We start from the raw sequence: 18,216 nt of genomic DNA, 5'->3' as shown, positions 1-18,216 counted from the left end.
GAGCCCACGGCTCAGCCCACCGGGGCTGCGGAGGAAGGAAGGTTTCCTGCCCCGCTCCCCGTCAGTCCTGCGCAGTCTCCTGCTCTTTTGTCTCCTGCTCTCTCGTCTCCTGCTCTCAAGCCTCTGGAGCCCGTCCGTCAGGTTAACCAGGTACATCAGGTGCAAGTCCCGGGGCTGCCTGGGCCCCTTTAATCACCCCAGCGTGAGCAGCGTCCCGACGTGTTTCACGGCACGCACTCAGCGAGGCTCATCCTCTTGTTACGCCCACACCTTAATCCTAGGAATTCCCCCACTTTTGAGAGCTCAGTTTTGCAGACTGAACTGTTCCCAGACCCTTTCAGCTCCCAGCGACAGGGAGGTGCCGCTTCTCCGTCGAGCCGGGATGAAAGGAGGGCGGCAGCAGCAAGATGCTCTGGGGTTTCCTTTTGCAAACAAAAATGGAGCGGGGAGATGGGAAACTTTGCTCCCCGCAGGCACTCGGCCCTCTCTGCCCTCCCCTCTCCTCTCCTCGGCTCCGTCCCCCTCCCCACCTCCTTCAGACCTCCGCACCCCCCATGCTTCTGTCAGATCTGTCAGCAGTTCGCCGGCAGAGCCCAAAATTACCGCCGGCTCTCATTATCTTGGGAAACCAAGAGCAAAATCAACAGAGAGACGCCACAGCCAACGAGCCCTTTTTACAACGCTGAACCAGCCGAATTGCCCCAAGCCCCTTCGTCCGTCCTCCTCAAATGGCTCCTGGGGGACACACAACGGGGGTCTCGGCAGGAGGACGCGGTGCTCTCCCCGGGAGAACAGGCAGCGACGGAGCGCGTTTGGGCAATACAGCTGGAAACAAGGCGCAAAGTTCTGCTCCCGTCCCAGGTCCCTCCTTGTCCCCCTCCTGCTTCACTCCGGGTTTAGTTTATCATCTCTCCTGTCTTACAATCTCGCCCAGCGTTGTCACCAGCGCTGTAGCTGCAGCCCGCTTCTTCTGTTGCCGCCTGATACTTAATGTGTAGCTGATCACAGCTGTTGTATGTTATTCTTTTAATTTCCTTTATTTTCTATTTCTCGCGCCATTAAGCGGTCTAACCTTGGGAAGCGTGCGCCCTGCCAAACCCCATAAAGAGCTCGTATTCACCCGGCGCTTCAACCCTTATTTACCGGCCATCAGGAACACACGGGGAAGTGTCTTTTTCATACTGCAACCTTTATTCCCTTTTGAACAAATCCTACTTGTACGGCACTAAACTGTGACTAAATTGGGGAGGAGGTTGCCATGGGAATGTCAGAACCAGAAACCAGGTAGTAAACCATTCCTGCTTTACTACTCCGGCTGATGTCACGGCTGCTCCAGGCAGTAAACAAGCGAGGAAGCAGGGAGACGTTTTGTACGCTAAGCGGCAGAGTTTCCCAGCTGGGAAACTCCCTTGCTCTATCTACTTACTCATTTCAAAGTTTTCCGGGCTGGCGCGGTGAGGTTTGTTCAAAACTCCCGCTCTGGCTCCACGGGAACTGCCCAGGGACCAAGGCTCGTGCTGCACAAAGACCCGATGTCAGGAGCATCCAGGGCCTCCCTGCTCCCACCTTACCGACCGGGCGTCACCGTGCTGTACACCCCACACACCGACCGCAAAACACGAGGAGAAGCCAGCAGCATCCGAGGAAAACCTACAGGAACGTACAGGAAGCCCTACGCACTGCCCTGCAGGCAGCACCTTTTCCCTCCGGGCTCGGTATCGTGACGGAAAGTAGCGGGAAACACAAAAAGCATCTTCCTGGGACACGACGGAGTCGTTCCTCACGCAGGGGCTTATTTCCCAAACCGCGCCAAGGCTTTAATGTGAAAAGATGCCGAAACAGTATTGCAGTAAGCAGATTTTAAGAAAGCACACAAAGATAGGGATAACTATTTTAATCCAACTAAGGGCTCAGAAATAGGTGCTGTAGACGCCGCCTGCTACTGAGCTTCGCCGCAACGTAACGCAGTTTCGAGGGGGTTATTCTCCCGTTCCCCAGTGCAGCAGCGTTTCTTCTCAACTGTGTGTATTTTACGTGAAGTTGCAGCTTTCCCTGCTGGCATCCAGCAGAAACCAGGCACAAATTCTGAACTAAAACCGTCAATTCACGATCCAGATAAATTCACGTTAAAACTGTGGCGATCCAAGGGCATGCAACCGCTTACAGGGGAAACTAAAACATAAATCATCTTTGAGTATGGGCTGGATCTTACACACACAAGCCCCCCTTTATACTCGGAGTACTTCCACTATACAAACACGCTGCAGACACCTAAAATAAAAGAGACCTTAAATTTGCTAATATGACTTAATAAACCGTGGTCAGGCTGTTACAAAAAGAACATAAAGTATTATATTCAGACATTCGACATTGCACAGGGGGATACCGGCTTATTTACTCCCCTTGGAGCTGGCGCGTGTACCAGCACAGGTCGGTTTTATTTCAGTTCTTGTCTTAAATTCCTCATATAAGTTTATGAAAATAAGCCCGAGGGGTCAATCTCTCAAGAAAAGCACTTCTGTTTTCTCCGCCTGCAGAGATTCCCCTCTCAGGCTTTCAAAGACGACCACAAACCCAGAATTTTTGCACTGCGCTGGAATGTACGAAGGTAACCCAAGCCCTGCAAGCTAGACCGAAGACAAGCACCCAGTTCTACGGAAACCTAGAGTGGAGCCCAATGCAAGCTGCTTGCATTTAAATTGCTAATTAAAACTACTTTCTAGAGTCAAATTATACAACTGTAAAATTTTACAGGAGGGTGCCTCAACTGCCAAGACCAAAATCAAACGTACAAACTCACTCAATGGTCTCGGAATGGGCACAACACCCGAGGATGAGGAGCGGCTAACGCCCCAGGAGCAGAGCAAGGCTCATGCCTGCGTAAACGAAGAGGCTGTAATTAATACAGAAGAGCTGCATCCCTGTAATATTGCTGGGCAATAATTTAGGCAAGAAGCAACTTTGAAATGTGCCCCTGCCTTCCTGAGTCACTTCTTCAAAGGCAACATCCCCGCTAACGGAGCTTGAAAATCGAGAGGCGGTAGGACGGGAAACCTCGCGTTCGGTGGGAGGGAGGGCAGGAGGCATCCCGCTGCGGGAGGAGGGGGCACGGGTAACGGCGTCTCTGCGCCAGGAAGAAACTCACCCAGCCCGGGGCTTTGGGTGACCTCAAGACAGCCAAGCCATCAGCCAGGGCTTTAATTTATTTATCAGCAACTTTAGTTTTGGTGCGTTTTGATTCGGATAGCTCTCGTCCCCCAAACCCGGAGGCTTTTGTGCCCCAGTGGGTTAAGCACAGCAGGAAGAGCAGAGCCGGTCGGCGCCATCCCAACGCCGGGGGCATTCGGCGCCATCCCAGCCCCGGGGGGCATTCGGCGCCATCCCAAGGCCCGGGGGGCATTCGGCGCCATCCCAACGCCGGGGGGCATTCGGCGCCATCCCAAGGCCCGGGGGGCATTCGGTGCCATCCCAACGCCGGGGGGCATTCGGTGCCATCCCAAGGCCCGGGGGGCATTCGGCGCCATCCCAACGCCGGGGGGCATTCGGCGCCATCCCAAGGCCCGGGGGGCATTCGGCGCCATCCCAACGCCGGGGGGCATTCGGCGCCATCCCAAGGCCCGGGGGGCATTCGGTGCCATCCCAAGGCCCGGGGGGCATTCGGTGCCATCCCAAGGCCCGGGGGGCATTCGGTGCCATCCCAACGCCGGGGGGCATTCGGTGCCATCCCAACGCCGGGGGCATTCGGTGCCATCCCAGCCCCGGGGGGCATTCGGTGCCATCCCAACGCCGGGGGGCATTCGGCGCCATCCCAAGGCCCGGGGGGCATTCGGTGCCATCCCAGCCCCGGGGGGCACTCGGTGCCATCCCAGCCCCGGGGGGCATTCGGTGCCATCCCAACGCCGGGGGGCATTCGGTGCCATCCCAGCCCCGGGGGGCATTCGGCGCCATCCCAGCCCCGGGGGCATTCGGCACCTGCTATTTCCCCAACACTTCAGCACCTGCAGTCACGTCACGTCGGAAACTCCCGACTCCCGATCCCTTGGGATCCAGAGCAACGGGGTCCCCTCCCTTCGCACGACTTTTTAAGCCCCCAAACCAGCAGCGAGATAAAATTATTTATCAGGAATCTCAATCTTTTTACAGGATCTGGTTTGTGACCTCAGGGCGTTTGATGTCGGTCGTTCTGGGAGAATTCTGACGGGTTCTGACGGCACCTTGCTGTTCCCAAACGGAGAGGGAGCGGCCGTGTCCTGCACTCCTGAAAAACGTCATCCTCTGAAAATACCCCAAAGTATGTCAGGCTTAACGCAGCGGGACCTGCTTGATCACAGTATTAACCAAACCCCGCTTTGGCGGCGACTTTTGAAGGGAGAACGGGGATAATAATATCGGCGTGTTCGCTCAGTGCTCAGGTTCAGGTAAAGACAAGCAAAGAGGAAATACGTACAGACACGGGAGAAATAACATTTACAAATTTATGAATTAGATTTGAGAAATGAATATCTTTTACATGGAGAGTAATTCTGAGAATTAATTTTTTTTTACTACTATCAAAAATTTTCAGAGGAAATAAAATTTAAATAATTGTCCGCCAGTACAATTTAATGTTTCTCTCATGTTAAAAATATGCACAAAAGCATCAGGACTTAGGTGCTGTGCTCCATTTCTTTTCTTACAACTAAGTTAAACATACTTTATCACTTCATGATTCCACAAACTGTAATCATAACAATGGATAATCTAAATACTCTAAGCACAATGAATACAAAATTGTAACTGGCCAATATATATCAATCTAAAGAATTGTCCTCAAAATATTTTATTTCCTTTTTTTAAAAAAACCCAATCAAGCTGATTTTGTATTTACCAACTATCAGAATATTTGCATTAAGGCCAGAAATGATGTCTGCATTAACAAATTATGCAGCTTATGTCTACAAATACTGAAGTCTGCTCAGCTTTTACACAAGTGTTTCTACAAAGCAGAAAACTCAAAGATGTTTAAATTATATTAAAAGCGGCAAACCCCCCCCCCCCAAAAAAAATCTTTCCTTGAAGAATGGTCTACTCTAACATTCTGAATTCTTAAACCCACCGTAAATCAGACGTTGGATACAGCTTTCGTCCCCGTTTATTCAAAGATCCAGCACTGTTCAGCCAGCTGTGGATTCCAGTCGCAGTGGTTGGACCACGGAGATGCGTGTCCTTTTAAAGGCTTCAGCTACATCAGCCCTGGGAAAGCTTTTCACGTCAAATAAATAAGGGATTTCAAGCGAAGCATTAAGGAGCATCTGGTGGTGACATTTCCGTAATTACCTAGCTGGTTCACAACTGCTTTGAAAGTGGCTTGTGGGTCCTAAATACCCTGAAAAGCAGACGAGAGCAAGTGGCTCCTCAAAGGCAGGTTGTGGTGAATTTGGGGTATTTTGAAGCATCAAGCTACCGAAAAAAATAGACAAAGTGTTTTGAAACCAGAAAAACTGATCTCGGCCGCCCTCAGCCTGGGGAGGAAGGGCACTCAGCACCCACTGCTCAAATCGGGTATGACAGGGCGACGCAGTCCCGTCAGGACCCTGCCGCAGCCCCAGGGTTTGATGCAACAGCCCCATTCACCGACTTGGCGAACCAGACGCTCGTCCCATGTTCCGTACGTATTTCAAACTCCCACAGAGGAGATAGCACACCACGTGCGCATCCCGTGCACGTGTCAGTGACGCTTGCTGATGTCGTGGAGGTTGTTTCCGTGTTGCATCCAAACCGTGCAAGCTCAGAAGGGAATCTTTCCTCGGGTCTTGCAGAAAGTCTTACAAACAATTTACTACTGCCAACAGGCACGAGTCCCGGCGCGTTACGTCCACAAACTTGTGCCAGAAGAGCTGCACTCCAACGTTCTGAGGGTGCTGTGGGTTTGTTAAACACCTCTCTTTACCAAAACACACGTCTATTAGCCTATATTGATACAAGCACGTGCAAATAAGGCACCTGTCCTGAAAGCATGAGACCCTCCAAAATCCTGCGCTTAAAATTGCCTGAAGAGTTCTAATCTTTCTCAAGACTGCCTGCTTACCCTTGGTAAGTAAAATACTTGTAATTTATAGAATCCCAGACTGGTTTGGTTGGAAGGGACCTCCCAGCCCACCCAGTCCCACCCCCTGCCATGGGCAGGGACACCCTCCACTAGCCCAGGTTGCCCAAAGCCCCATCCAACCTGGCCTTGAACACTGCCAGGGAGCCAGGGGCAGCCACAGCTTCTCTGGGCACCCTGTGCCAGGGCCTCAGCACCCTCACGGGGAAGGATTTCTGCCTCACATCCCATCTCCATCTCCCCTCCTGCAGCTTCAGGCCATTCCCCTTGGCCTGTCACTCCCTGCCCTTGTCACCAGCCCCTCTCCAGCTTTCGTGAAGCAGAAAGATCCAGCAGAAAAGCTAGAGAGTTTAATAAACGTAGTGAGAACTGATTACTTGCACAAAACGCTGTGGTTCAGAGTACTGTATTCAGTATTCATTATTTTGCTGCCTCAAAGTTTCAGTGAATTATTATCTTTCATGAATTATTAACTTCAAACAAGCAACATCAATAATAATAAATGAAAAATCAAAGCTGCCAACAATTTATAAATAAACTGTGTACTGAAAATTCACTTGTTTCTAAGTAAAAACTCATGCAACTGCTCCCCACAATCAAAAAAATCATTTGTTTATGTATAGTTCTAAGTAGAAAAGCAGAAAAAAATTAACTGTAATTGCTCCTACAAGAGAAGACAAATGAGATTTCAGATTCCTTATCCAGTCTATTCCAAAACTTTCCCACGACAGTTCAGTTCTGACCCCACCGACTTTAGGTTCCGTCTTCATTACTACGATTGTCTGTATTTATGAACCCTTACAGTTGTAAGAATCTAAATTCCATTGCTTTCTGTGATGCTTTTGCTATCTCCACATCGCATTTTTATTTCTTGGCATCACTTTTGCATACATTACATGTCAATATTCTAAAGCCAGCACCCTATCATTTTTAATTTTCAACAGGCAGAAAACATTTTAACTAATACACCAAATTTATGAAATAATTACTATACTGGAAAGTTAGAAATAGATTTTTAAATTAAATTTAAAATATAATTGTTTTCTTTACTTGGTATTCAAAAACCAAGAACATGCACATGTACTTCTCTGACTACAAGCTTTGTGGCATTATGGTATGAACCCATTTCTAATGGAAAAAGCAACGACGGATACTGAATTAAAAGACATATAAGTGAACAGATTTTCTTTCAAAACATCTTTATGTCAAAAACCCTTAAACTCCCATTTTCAGCACTTAAGCCACGCAGACAACTATGTTTCAAGAAAGAACGATATTTGACAGAAGCCTTGTAAGACTTTAACGAGAACCCAAAGAAAATCCAAAGAAACAGAAATAGTACAGAGCTCCAAAAATCTGGCAACTAGCAGCAGAAAATGTAAATATTGCATGGTACTATTTTTAAGCAAGAACATATTTTCCAATGATGAAATCTAAATTGGAGTATGTCCACACACACAAAAAAATTTGGAGAAATTATCGGAGCCAATTTATTATTGTGCCATTAATGTAGAACATCGAGTGTATTCTAAAAATAGGAGTGACTTGAGTTGTCATCTCTTATACGCACGTATGAAACACAGTAACTTTGGAAAAGCCCGCTGAACATTACTCGTTATTTGACTATGGTCCAATTTATCACTGTGACATACCAGATGTGAGAAAAAACATTTTAAAATGATAACTTTTAAGTACTGGAATAAATACAGTTATATCTTGTTTGGGTGCCTGACAAATTTGAAGATCGATGTTTAAAACCTCAAGGAAAGACAATGACAATATTCCAGATATTTGTATTTAACTATTTTTAGAGTGTTTTCGCCATTCTTAAAAGCTGGAATTTTTTTTTTCCTCAACATATCTATCAATTTACGTATTTAATTGAGGACTAAAATCATAAAGCAGGTTGATTAAAGATCTTCTTTTCCTGGTTTCAGTTGAGCTCTTTCCTAAACCTAGTGGACAGCGAGATGGAGAGGGAGAAGCAGAGGAAGCGTTAGAAAAATTATACAGTTGCTCTCAGAAATTCTCTACTTCTTTTCCAGTGCTTGAGCTTTTGCTACCTAGAGTCCAGCACACTGGTAAGTTCTGGGTTTTCAAACTTAATTGTGATATTTAACATTCCGTTTTTTTTAAAAACATTTTTCAAAGATTTCATTAAATCCATTTATTAACTGATCAAGAGTCTTACTTTTCGCTTTTGTAGCAGCAGTTTGGAATATTAAGGCTAGTTCTTTCAGTGCTGTTGTCAGCTGAGTAGAACACATAAAACGACAGAAATATCTGGGTCAGTTTGAAATGTCAGAACTGATGGTGTGGTAGATGGAGTAGGTTTTCTTGTCACTGAGACGTTTTCTAGGTGGTTGTTTTGGGGTTTGTTTGTTGTTTTTTTTTTTAGCATGTTTCCTGTATACTTTTAAGCAAAGAGCATCAATGGTACGATGAAGAATGGGCGTAGCGGCTGAAAGCTGAGCTGGCATGCCCTGCGTGGGCACATTTCGCATTACTTGCCGCAGAGTGTCCACAAGGCTCTTCCGGGTTTCCTCTTCTTCTGCTTTTCTGTCCTAGAGGGAGTTGTTTGAGATGCTGCAAAAGAGAATTAAAAAGCTTTTAAGCTGGGCGTTCATGCAAACGTCAGATGTACATTTGCTACACCCACCCTTGAGTCAACATCACAAGTAACATAAACTTTAGCACAAATGCACTTTCGTTAGAATAATTATAATCTTCCTATTTACAGAAAATCCATTTGTTTTGCTGTATTAGATGGTAGCCCCGCTTTCTTGAATGGATGCATAATGCAGCGAATCCTCCGGTTCACTCTGTCCCTGCAGTGAAATGGGAGTTTTTTCCATGCCGCTCCTGAAAGCCGCAGTTTTTATGCCCTAACGAGCATGGGAAATGTGTGTGGGATGCCCTCCTCAAGGGCTTACCCGTTTGAAAAAGGTCCTACCGCTGAGCAGGCAGCTGGACTGCGGATCGTTGCCGTGCAGGGCAAGTTCTTGCCGTGGACTATCGCACCGTGTCTACAGCTGAAATCGCAGTAGATGAGGATGGGTGACGCGCCTTCATCTGTCAAGCACAAAACTAACTTTAACCACATCAGGACTCGCAGCTCATCAAAGTGATGATGTTCATCGCCGTGTCATCGCACTGAATTTTTTAGGTTCAAATTAAGACAAACTACTGTAAAAAAACTGGGGTGGAAGGAGACAACTTTAATCAAAACATTATGCCTAGGGAGGCCTGGAAACTCAAAGTTAAGGCTACTATTTTTAGTAAAGAAGCAACCAAAAAAACCCTCCAGTATATTTGTGAATATACTCTTTACAATGCTCGCAACTCATAAATTTGCTTCTCCTCTAGATGCGCTACGTGGGGGAGAACATAGACTTTTTCAAGTTTAAAAATGTCGAAATCCAACTTGCAAATGAACACTTTCAACTGAACACTTTGCTTTCCTACCTTTTTCCCTTGGAAAACAATTACAGCAGGTAGATTCTAAATAGGTACCTGGTCTGCATGTTGAAATGCAAGAAATATCTGTACAAACTTCCACACGTGCAAAATTTTAAATATGAATTAATGTACATTCAGGCCTAAAAGCCTCATGTAAGGCCAGTGCCCCTACATGTATACAGTATATTTTTTTATCGTTAGACTCAGTATTTTCGAACAGTACAGCACAACAAAGAAAGTACAACTTTTGAAGAGTACAGTAAGACTACAAAAAAGCACCGTGCATTCTTTAAAATTACTTGCATCTCAGAAGCAGCAAAGTTTCTCCACCCAGAGCTATTCTAAAGTACTGAACCAAGCTGGTCATCACTAACAACGATAAAATTCACAGCACATCACAAACTTTTGAAAAACACGGAAACCGCATTATTATGTTTGAAAAACATAGTATCAGAAAAGAACATTACGATTATTGTTCCTACATAAAATCCTAGCACTGGAATAGTGTGACATATCAAACCTAAGTGACATATTATAAAAACTGCCACTTGGGGAAATTAATCCTCTTCACTAGGAATAAATTAGTGTCTTTATGAAGGGTTCTACCTTGCAAATTTTAAAATTAAATGCATGCAAGTCTTTCCATACCGGGAACCTTTTGTCTCCCTTGACATTGCACCCATAAAAAAGTCAACAGGAAAGCGTCCTAATAGTTTCAAGAACAGAAAAATTTGGCTTATCATATACACCAAAACAGTGAGTATTAATGAAAAAAGTCTTTGGCTTTAAGGCAAAGGAAAAAGAAATGAGACGCATTACAGTGATGAGAAGTACACCAGAATGTGGCTAATCATACCTATCGGGGATGAGGAAGATCCTTCTCTCTCACACTCTGTGAGCACAAACACGAATAAATACCCCTATGATCCAAACCCCCTCATTAAAATTACCTTTACAGGTTTCACATTCCTGAAATTATGCTGCAACGCTAAAAGAATGAAAAATTTTTAGAAACATAATCAGTCACTGAGCACAAAAACAAGCAACGTGACCTCAATTTGATACACAGGCTTGAATTTGCTGTTCTCTGTACTTTATCATCTTCTGCTCTGAACAGAAGTTGCCATGTCATAAGCAGTTCTGGCGAAGGAAAGCTGCACTGCTCTATTGTGAAAGAACAGAAGGGAGCGCTCTCTTTTTTACAGCTAGGTTTCTTTTGTTGCAATGAGTACTCTGAAAGTTGTACAGATTTTTTCTGAAATGCAGATTCCCTTCCGAAGCTGGAATTTGCTTCGGAGGATCAGAACCTCTAAAACCAAAGAGAAAATGAATTATTTTCCCATGTAGCACCTTAATAAAGATATTATATTGCAGCATTCCGTCTTATGACTCAATGCAGTCTAACCGCTTCCAATTACTGACCTTCTGGAGAACAGGACACATCTCCGTGCCTCCTGCCACACTGCCCTCATCATCCCCCGGGTACATATTTGAAAGCGTTCAAGCATTCACAAAAGTTCTGAGGTTTATTTTGGGGGGATTCACTTCCACCTTACACAATCAGTTCAACCTAACTGTTTCAGAGCCAGTTAGAAATAAAGTCGCAATTTGCCTGTATGGCACTGCGTGAGTACAGAAAACCTCACTGGTCCCTCCTGAGCAACACAAAAGAGCAGCTTTGGAAAAAAATACATGAAAGGTAATATAAAAATGAGATCTGATCTTCTACTTCTAGATAAAGGAGCTATGCAAGTTTCCACCTCAGCTATTAAATAACTTGCACAGCAGACCAGGACCAGCATGCGTTTGTACAACCGCTTCTATGATGTGATCATTACAACGGCTACGTTACTATCTAGACCATTCAAAAACTGCACTTCAGTAAGGCTCCAAAATTAAAAAGACACGCAAATGGAAAAACGTCAAAGACAATATTGAACCGTGAAGCTTAATAGTAAGGCTGTGTTGCAGTAACCGCTCAACCTAAAATACTTCAAATTATTTCCTAATTCTATGTTTTTCTGAGACAGACGATGTAAAATAGTAAGAATTTCAGTTAAAGCCTTCATGGTTAATCAGGAACCAAAAGCTAGGAAACAGAGCTGCAAACAAAACTAACCATTATAAAATCAAATTAAAATGGTACACAAACATTTACTTGCTAAAAGGGGTGTGTGATTTTTTTGCTGAAAGAGTGCTGTCGTGGTTTTACCCCAGCCGGCAGCTGAGTACCACGCAGCCGCTCGTTCACTCCCCCCCATCGGGATGGGAAAGAGAATCGGAAGAGTTAAAGTGAGAAAACTCGTGGGTTGAGATAAAAGACAGTTTAATAGGTAAAGCAAAAGCCACGCGCACAAGCAAAGCAAAGCAAGGAATTCATTCACCACTCCCCATGGGCAGGCAGGTGTTCAGCCATCTCCAGGAAAGCAGGGCTCTGTCACGCGTAACGGTTACTTGGGAAGACAAACGCCATTGCTCCGAACGCCGCCGCCCCCCCCCTCTCTTCCCCCAAGCTCCTTATAAACTGAGCATGACGTCATATAGTATGGAATACCCCTTTGGTCAGTTTGGGTCACCTGTCCTGTCTGTGTCTCCTCCCAACTTCTTGTCCGCCCCCAGCCATCCCGCTGGCAGGGCAGTGCAAGAAGCAGAAAAGGCCTTGGCCTCGTGTAAACACTGCTCAACAATAAGTCCATAGAACAAAAACATCTCTATATTATCAATGCCGTCTCCACCACAAATCCAAAACGTATCCCCACACTAGCTACTATGAAGAAAAATCAATCCTCTCAGCTGAAACCAGGACATTATCCACCCCTTATTCCATACTATTTACGTCATGCCCAGGTCCCACACAATTCAATACATCCTCATTAAGCACCACCACCCTTCTCATCCCTTGATATAATATGCTGATATCATTCCCTTAGTCTGTGGACCACCCTTTTAAAATGTCCATAAATGTCCACAAAATGTCCATTGGGTTCACTTGGTCCACAACCTTGGGCTCCATCCACCATGGTGGTCACTCAGGACAGGAGAGGTGGTTGACGTGGAGTTACTGGGCATCAAAACCAGCTCAGGTCAGGTCCACTGCTGCACTTGCGCTGCCCCCTGTAAGGCTTGTTCTCCATTGGTTCAGGTGATTTCTGCTACAGTAATTCCTGTAACAAGCAACTCAAATCATGGGTTACAACAATTTAAAGGTATTTCCATTACAATCTCCACCCCTGGTCCCTTCGAGTCAGACCATCAAGTTTACAATTGCAATGAACACCTCCCCTTGCCCCTGCTCCGGCTTGAACTTATCCTCAGACTGCAGTCCCTTAGGGGTCTACCTGCTCCAAGTGGAGCCTTATCCATGAGCCGCAGTTTCTCCAGGGGTACACCTGCTGTGGCATAGACTTATCCACAGCCACAGTCGCTTCGAGGTGCACCTGTTCCAACGTGGCCTTCTGCATGAGCCACAATGCCTTCATAGATACACTTGCTCCAGCGTGGCCTTGCCCACAGTTACAGTCGCTTCAGTCCTCTCAGAAATAAACCTGTCCTATCATGGGCTCGTCCATGGCCACACACTTTGAAATGTTCCAGCATGACCCATGCACAGCCACTGATGCTCCCAGGTGTACCTGCTGTAGCATGGACTTATCCTTGCCACAGATGCTCCGAGGTGTACCCTCTCCAGCATGGACTCATCCTTGGCTCACAGTCCTTCCAGAGGTATACCTGCTGCGGCACAAACGCAACCACGGCCCCAGACACTTCGAGATATACCTGCTGCGGCACAGATGCAACCACGGCCCCAGACACTTCGAGATATACCTGCTGCGGCACAGACGCAACCACGGCCCCAGACACTTCGAGATATACCTGCTGCGGCACAGACGCAACCACGGCCCCAGACACTTCGAGATATACCTGCTGCGGCACAGATGCAACCACGGCCCCAGACACTTCGAGATATACCTGCTGCGGCACAGATGCAACCACAGCCACAGACGCTTTGGGGTGTCCTGCTCCGACGTGGAATCATCCACAGGTCACAGTCCCTTCGACTCGAGTGCACACAGGAGTTCCAGCCTGTCCAGTACAGCAGCACAAAAACAGCAGCGATGCCCTGGCCACCTGCCAGCCCAGGCGCATCGCCATTGCTGTTATCAAAATGTTCCCAGGCACAGCACAGTAAAATGATAAGAAGTACAGCAGTACAGCAAGCAGCGAAAGCACAAAGCAGCCACTAACGAGCACTAGACTCTAATAGATAGTAAGGCAAGCAAGCCCCATGGCAAGCACAGGAGCCTGCCAATTAATAGCTAAACAGCTAATACTAAATAGCTAATAGCAGCTATAAATTCAGTGTAGCACATTCTGATCAAATCTGTCATTATCTCGAACCCTTCGAGCCCCACGTTGGGCGCCAAAAAGACTGTCGTGGTTTTACCCCAGCCGGCAGCTGAGTACCACGCAGCCGCTCGTTCACTCCCCCCCATCGGGATGGGAAAGAGAATCGGAAGAGTTAAAGTGAGAAAACTCGTGGGTTGAGATAAAAGACAGTTTAATAGGTAAAGCAAAAGCCACGCGCACAAGCAAAGCAAAGCAAGGAATTCATTCACCACTCCCCATGGGCAGGCAGGTGTTCAGCCATCTCCAGGAAAGCAGGGCTCTGTCACGCGTAACGGTTACTTGGGAAGACAAACGCCATTGCTCCGAACGCCGCCGCCCCCCCCCCTCTCTTCCCCCAAGCTCCTTATAAACTGAGCATGACGTCATATAGTATGGAATACCCCTTTGGTCAGTTTGGGTCACCTGTCCTGTCTGTGTCTCCTCCCAACTTCTTGTCCGCCCCCAGCCATCCCGCTGGCAGGGCAGTGCAAGAAGCAGAAAAGGCCTTGGCCTCGTGTAAACACTGCTCAACAATAAGTCCATAGAACAAAAACATCTCTATATTATCAATGCCGTCTCCACCACAAATCCAAAACGTATCCCCACACTAGCTACTATGAAGAAAAATCAATCCTCTCAGCTGAAACCAGGACAAGTGCAAATAAACTTCTGGGTTTCTCCTGTCTTTTGTGAGGCTCCACAATACCTCAATGTGTACAGAATAAAAATATTCTATAACTTTTTCAGCTAAAAACCTCATCTGCAGAACAGCATCTGCACAAGCAATCATGTTTGGAGCAAGGCTGAAACCACAAAAGAAAAAAGATTTGACGACAAAGAACTTTCCTCACACGGTCTGTTCTCTTTTACAGAGACCTTCATGCAGTGCTCACAATAGCACCAAGTTTTCTAATTTCATCCTTTAGATGAACAATCTTAATGACTAAAAATTAACCTGAGAACAGGGGGAAAAAATTGCAGCTACATCCCTTCTCAAGCGATGGGAGAATGTGAAAATCCCAGGGATCTCGAAGGGTTTACGGTGGCGAAAGCATACCCATCGATCCATTTTGTCCGTGAAACTGCCAAAAAACCCCATCCCCAAACCCACTCTGTAATCCAGAAGATGGAAAGCCTCTCTGGTTCCTACACTGCGATTTGTCATCTCTGGAGGACAGATGTAAATTGGAAAGAGAGGAAGAGGACCAGGGCTGTCAAGAAAAATATTGATTTGTACTCAGCTGTCTTCTTGAACGTTTCCTCCAAACCTCCCCAGAATAGCAATGCACGCAGGAGCAGGAGGCCCATCAGCTGTGACTTGACACCGCGTCCTCGTGTCCGTCGGCTCCCCAGAAACGGCAGTCACCGGCCCACGAAAGACGCCGACGGACTAAACACTGTCAGCTGGGAACTCAAAGGCATAGCGATCATACGGACCCATTTCTTAAATCTGTAAAGAAAAAAGATATTTCCCCTCCTCTGTATCAACAGAAAACATTTATAAATGCCACCACCAAGTACACTGCCAACTGAATAGAAATATTATAAACTTTGGTGGTGTCTGCAAGTGCCTTCTGCTCCTTCCAAATGTTCCTTACGCCCCAGTTAGCAACAGTCCTACAACTTCTACCGCGATGGGAACAGCGTATGTAAAGGAGGAAAGGTTTTGGGGAAGAGATGCCCTTTAACAGGTTTATCTCGCATTGCCTTCAGGTACAAGTAGTGTTTTAACAGTCTATTCAGGTAGAAGTTTGTGGAGACAATGTAAAAATTTTATTACTCTACAAGAGGCAAAGCCTAGTATTATTTTTCTATCTGTACAATTTTCTGTAGTGGCTGAACATTTAAAATATATATTCCAGAAAAAGGTACACAGAGGACTGTGAAAAAGCCATAGATTTACTCTAGTTCATTGAATCTCTGAGCAAGAACATAAAGTTTTTTTGTCTTCTCAAACAACCGATTGCTCAGCAAACAATCAAAGGGAAAAAGGTGTTTTATGCAGCATGACTAACACGAGCAACGGCTTCCCGCAGGCACGCGTACAATTAAACACCGGGCAGAGCCCTCTGTACAACCAGGAATCTCAAATCTCTTCTGTGCCCCTTCCTTTCGAAGGTTAGAGAGCGATAGCTATGGAAGGACGTGTGCTCGGACTGGAATAAACTCAGGAGCTTTCCCCGGGTCAGTAAGAGCGGTCGTGGATGCATCCCCCCCTCCTCGGCTGCCCCGTCCAGGGGGCAGCAGCAGCAGGCTGAACTCCAAGTCACACATCTGACATCATCGTTCTTGATAAATTCTTGATTTAAGCAAGAAGAGGAGTCTTGATACGAGTTATCGTTTCCACGGACAATAGACTAAGGCGCTATTACTGAGCAAACGCCTGTGGTTTGGGGCACAACCAGCGAAACAAGCTTTGAAACCAGAGAATAATCTGAAGAAAGCGGTAGAAAACGCAATGAAGAAAATGAAATTTTAAAGCAATGTTAGTCACGGGAGATGACGACTGTGGGGAGAAGACGGGCCAGTCACTCATCGCTTCGCGCTCGGCCTCGCTTGGTGGTAGAAAAGCTCAAGCAGTGACACCAGATTGCTACTTTAAGCACTGCAGAAGAGCTATTTCAGCTTGCCACTTCCCTAAATACTTGAACGTTATGTTCCTCCAGGCCCCTCGTGATGCGATGGAGTAACAACCCTTAACCTATAACTGACAGGACATAAATATATTTTTATAAGCATGCAAAAGCTACGTGGCTTCTAGGCACTTACAATCCCCTTTTACAAAGAAGTATGGGGAAACACTGAGAAGAATATATCTAAAGTCACTACCTTCAGTAGTATAATGATAGTCTCTTTAAATATTTTTTTTTTTTTAATTCAGAATGTTAATTTGGGGAAGAATTGTATGTGTAGCTAAGCAGGTCAGCATCCCCCTTATGGATAACTCTAATGCTTCCTTTCTGGTTTTCCATGCTTGGTGCCGTGAATAAAACGGCACAAACCACAACGGTTCTGGAAACAGGGATCTGAGCTCAGTACCAGCTCCCTAATAAACTGGTGACTGCCTGTGGAAGGGGCTGCTGCACTGCCCTCGGGAAAACCTCAGACCGGTGGGATTTCGGGTGAAAAAAAGGAAAAAAGCACACCCCAGCCCTGGGCAGCTCGGTGCTGGGAAAATCATCGGTCACCCAGTGCCGGGCGGCAGCAGCCCTGGCCCCGCTCTCGGTCTCATCGAGCATCCCCTTCCCAGCGGCTGGACCCGCGCAGGGCACCGCGGCACAGCCAGCCTGGACCATCGGGATGGAGGATGCAGGTGTGCCTTGGCCATCTGCTGAAAAAATGAATAAAGTCCATTGAAATGCTGGTGCTCTGGGGGTTCTCCGTTATCACGAGTGAAACGCCATAAAACCAAACCGTTTTTAGGATGCAGGATGCAAATATGAAATTACTGCAATCACAATTCGCTGCAATTAGGGCAGAGAAATACGCAGCGGCAGCCAGGATGCACAGCCAGCAATAACTAACCGCTTCCACTGTACCACCGGTGCCTGCTGATACAGGCTATGCCCTTCAGAAACACCCCAGGCAAACCACCTACGCACCCTCCCGACCCCGAGGTACTTTTTACTGTGCTTTTGCAGGGACTTTGGTCAAGGGGTCAAAATAACCCTGCTACCTGTAGGTAGCACAGCTGGGGTTGCCGTGTCCCGGCACTGCGTGCCAGGGGCGTGATGGGCGATCGGGGGGACCCGACATCAGCTTTGTGCTGCAGCTTCTGCCGTGGACAAAACCATCCCGGTCCTGCTCCCCAAAAAACTGAGCTGAACAGGGGGGTACAGGACTGACGAGGGTGTGCAGAGGCAGAGAGGTCCGTGCACGCACCCACACCGGACTCCTTGACCAAGGGTCTGATGGCAGCGTTAGTTGGTTACACCCTGATTTACTTCTCTCTTGCTCCTAAGTATGTTAAAAGAATCAAATTATATTGCCCATCGTTAGCCACTGCTTTTAAAGTGATTGGTCTGGTTAACGCTTCCTCTAGGAAATAAGAGGGTGAATTAGAGGTGGCTGCAAACTATCAAACTGAGAATGATTCAGTGCAACAATAATCCAGCTATTAACCCTTATCCATAGCCGCTTGCTAGGGAAGATCCTGAAAGAATTCTGAACCAACAAGCGGCAGCAAGAAGAGTCTGGGATTGCTTGTTCCAACTTTTGCAAGCAATATTCCCCCAGTTAAACAGGGTAACACATCTGAAATGGTTAAATAAGATAACAGTACTGAA

The 18,216-nt window shown here is 46.6% G+C and overlaps 1 long non-coding RNA gene across 1 annotated transcript; it reads right to left on the bottom strand.

Moving 5' to 3' along the window:
- Window positions 1-6,925: 6,925 nt before the first annotated feature.
- LOC142603457 (uncharacterized) lies at window positions 6,926-11,736 on the bottom strand. Its single transcript, XR_012837385.1, has 3 exons — window positions 10,495-11,736; window positions 9,019-9,157; window positions 6,926-8,671 (listed from the first exon to the last, which is right to left on the bottom strand). It is a non-coding gene; the product is annotated as an uncharacterized LOC142603457 (long non-coding RNA).
- Window positions 11,737-18,216: the final 6,480 nt, after the last annotated feature.

The sequence above is a fragment of the Balearica regulorum genome, chromosome 12 (genome assembly GCF_011004875.1).
Source record: "Balearica regulorum gibbericeps isolate bBalReg1 chromosome 12, bBalReg1.pri, whole genome shotgun sequence".
NCBI lineage: Eukaryota > Metazoa > Chordata > Aves > Gruiformes > Gruidae > Balearica > Balearica regulorum.
This window is presented reverse-complemented; position numbering and strand designations above follow the sequence as displayed.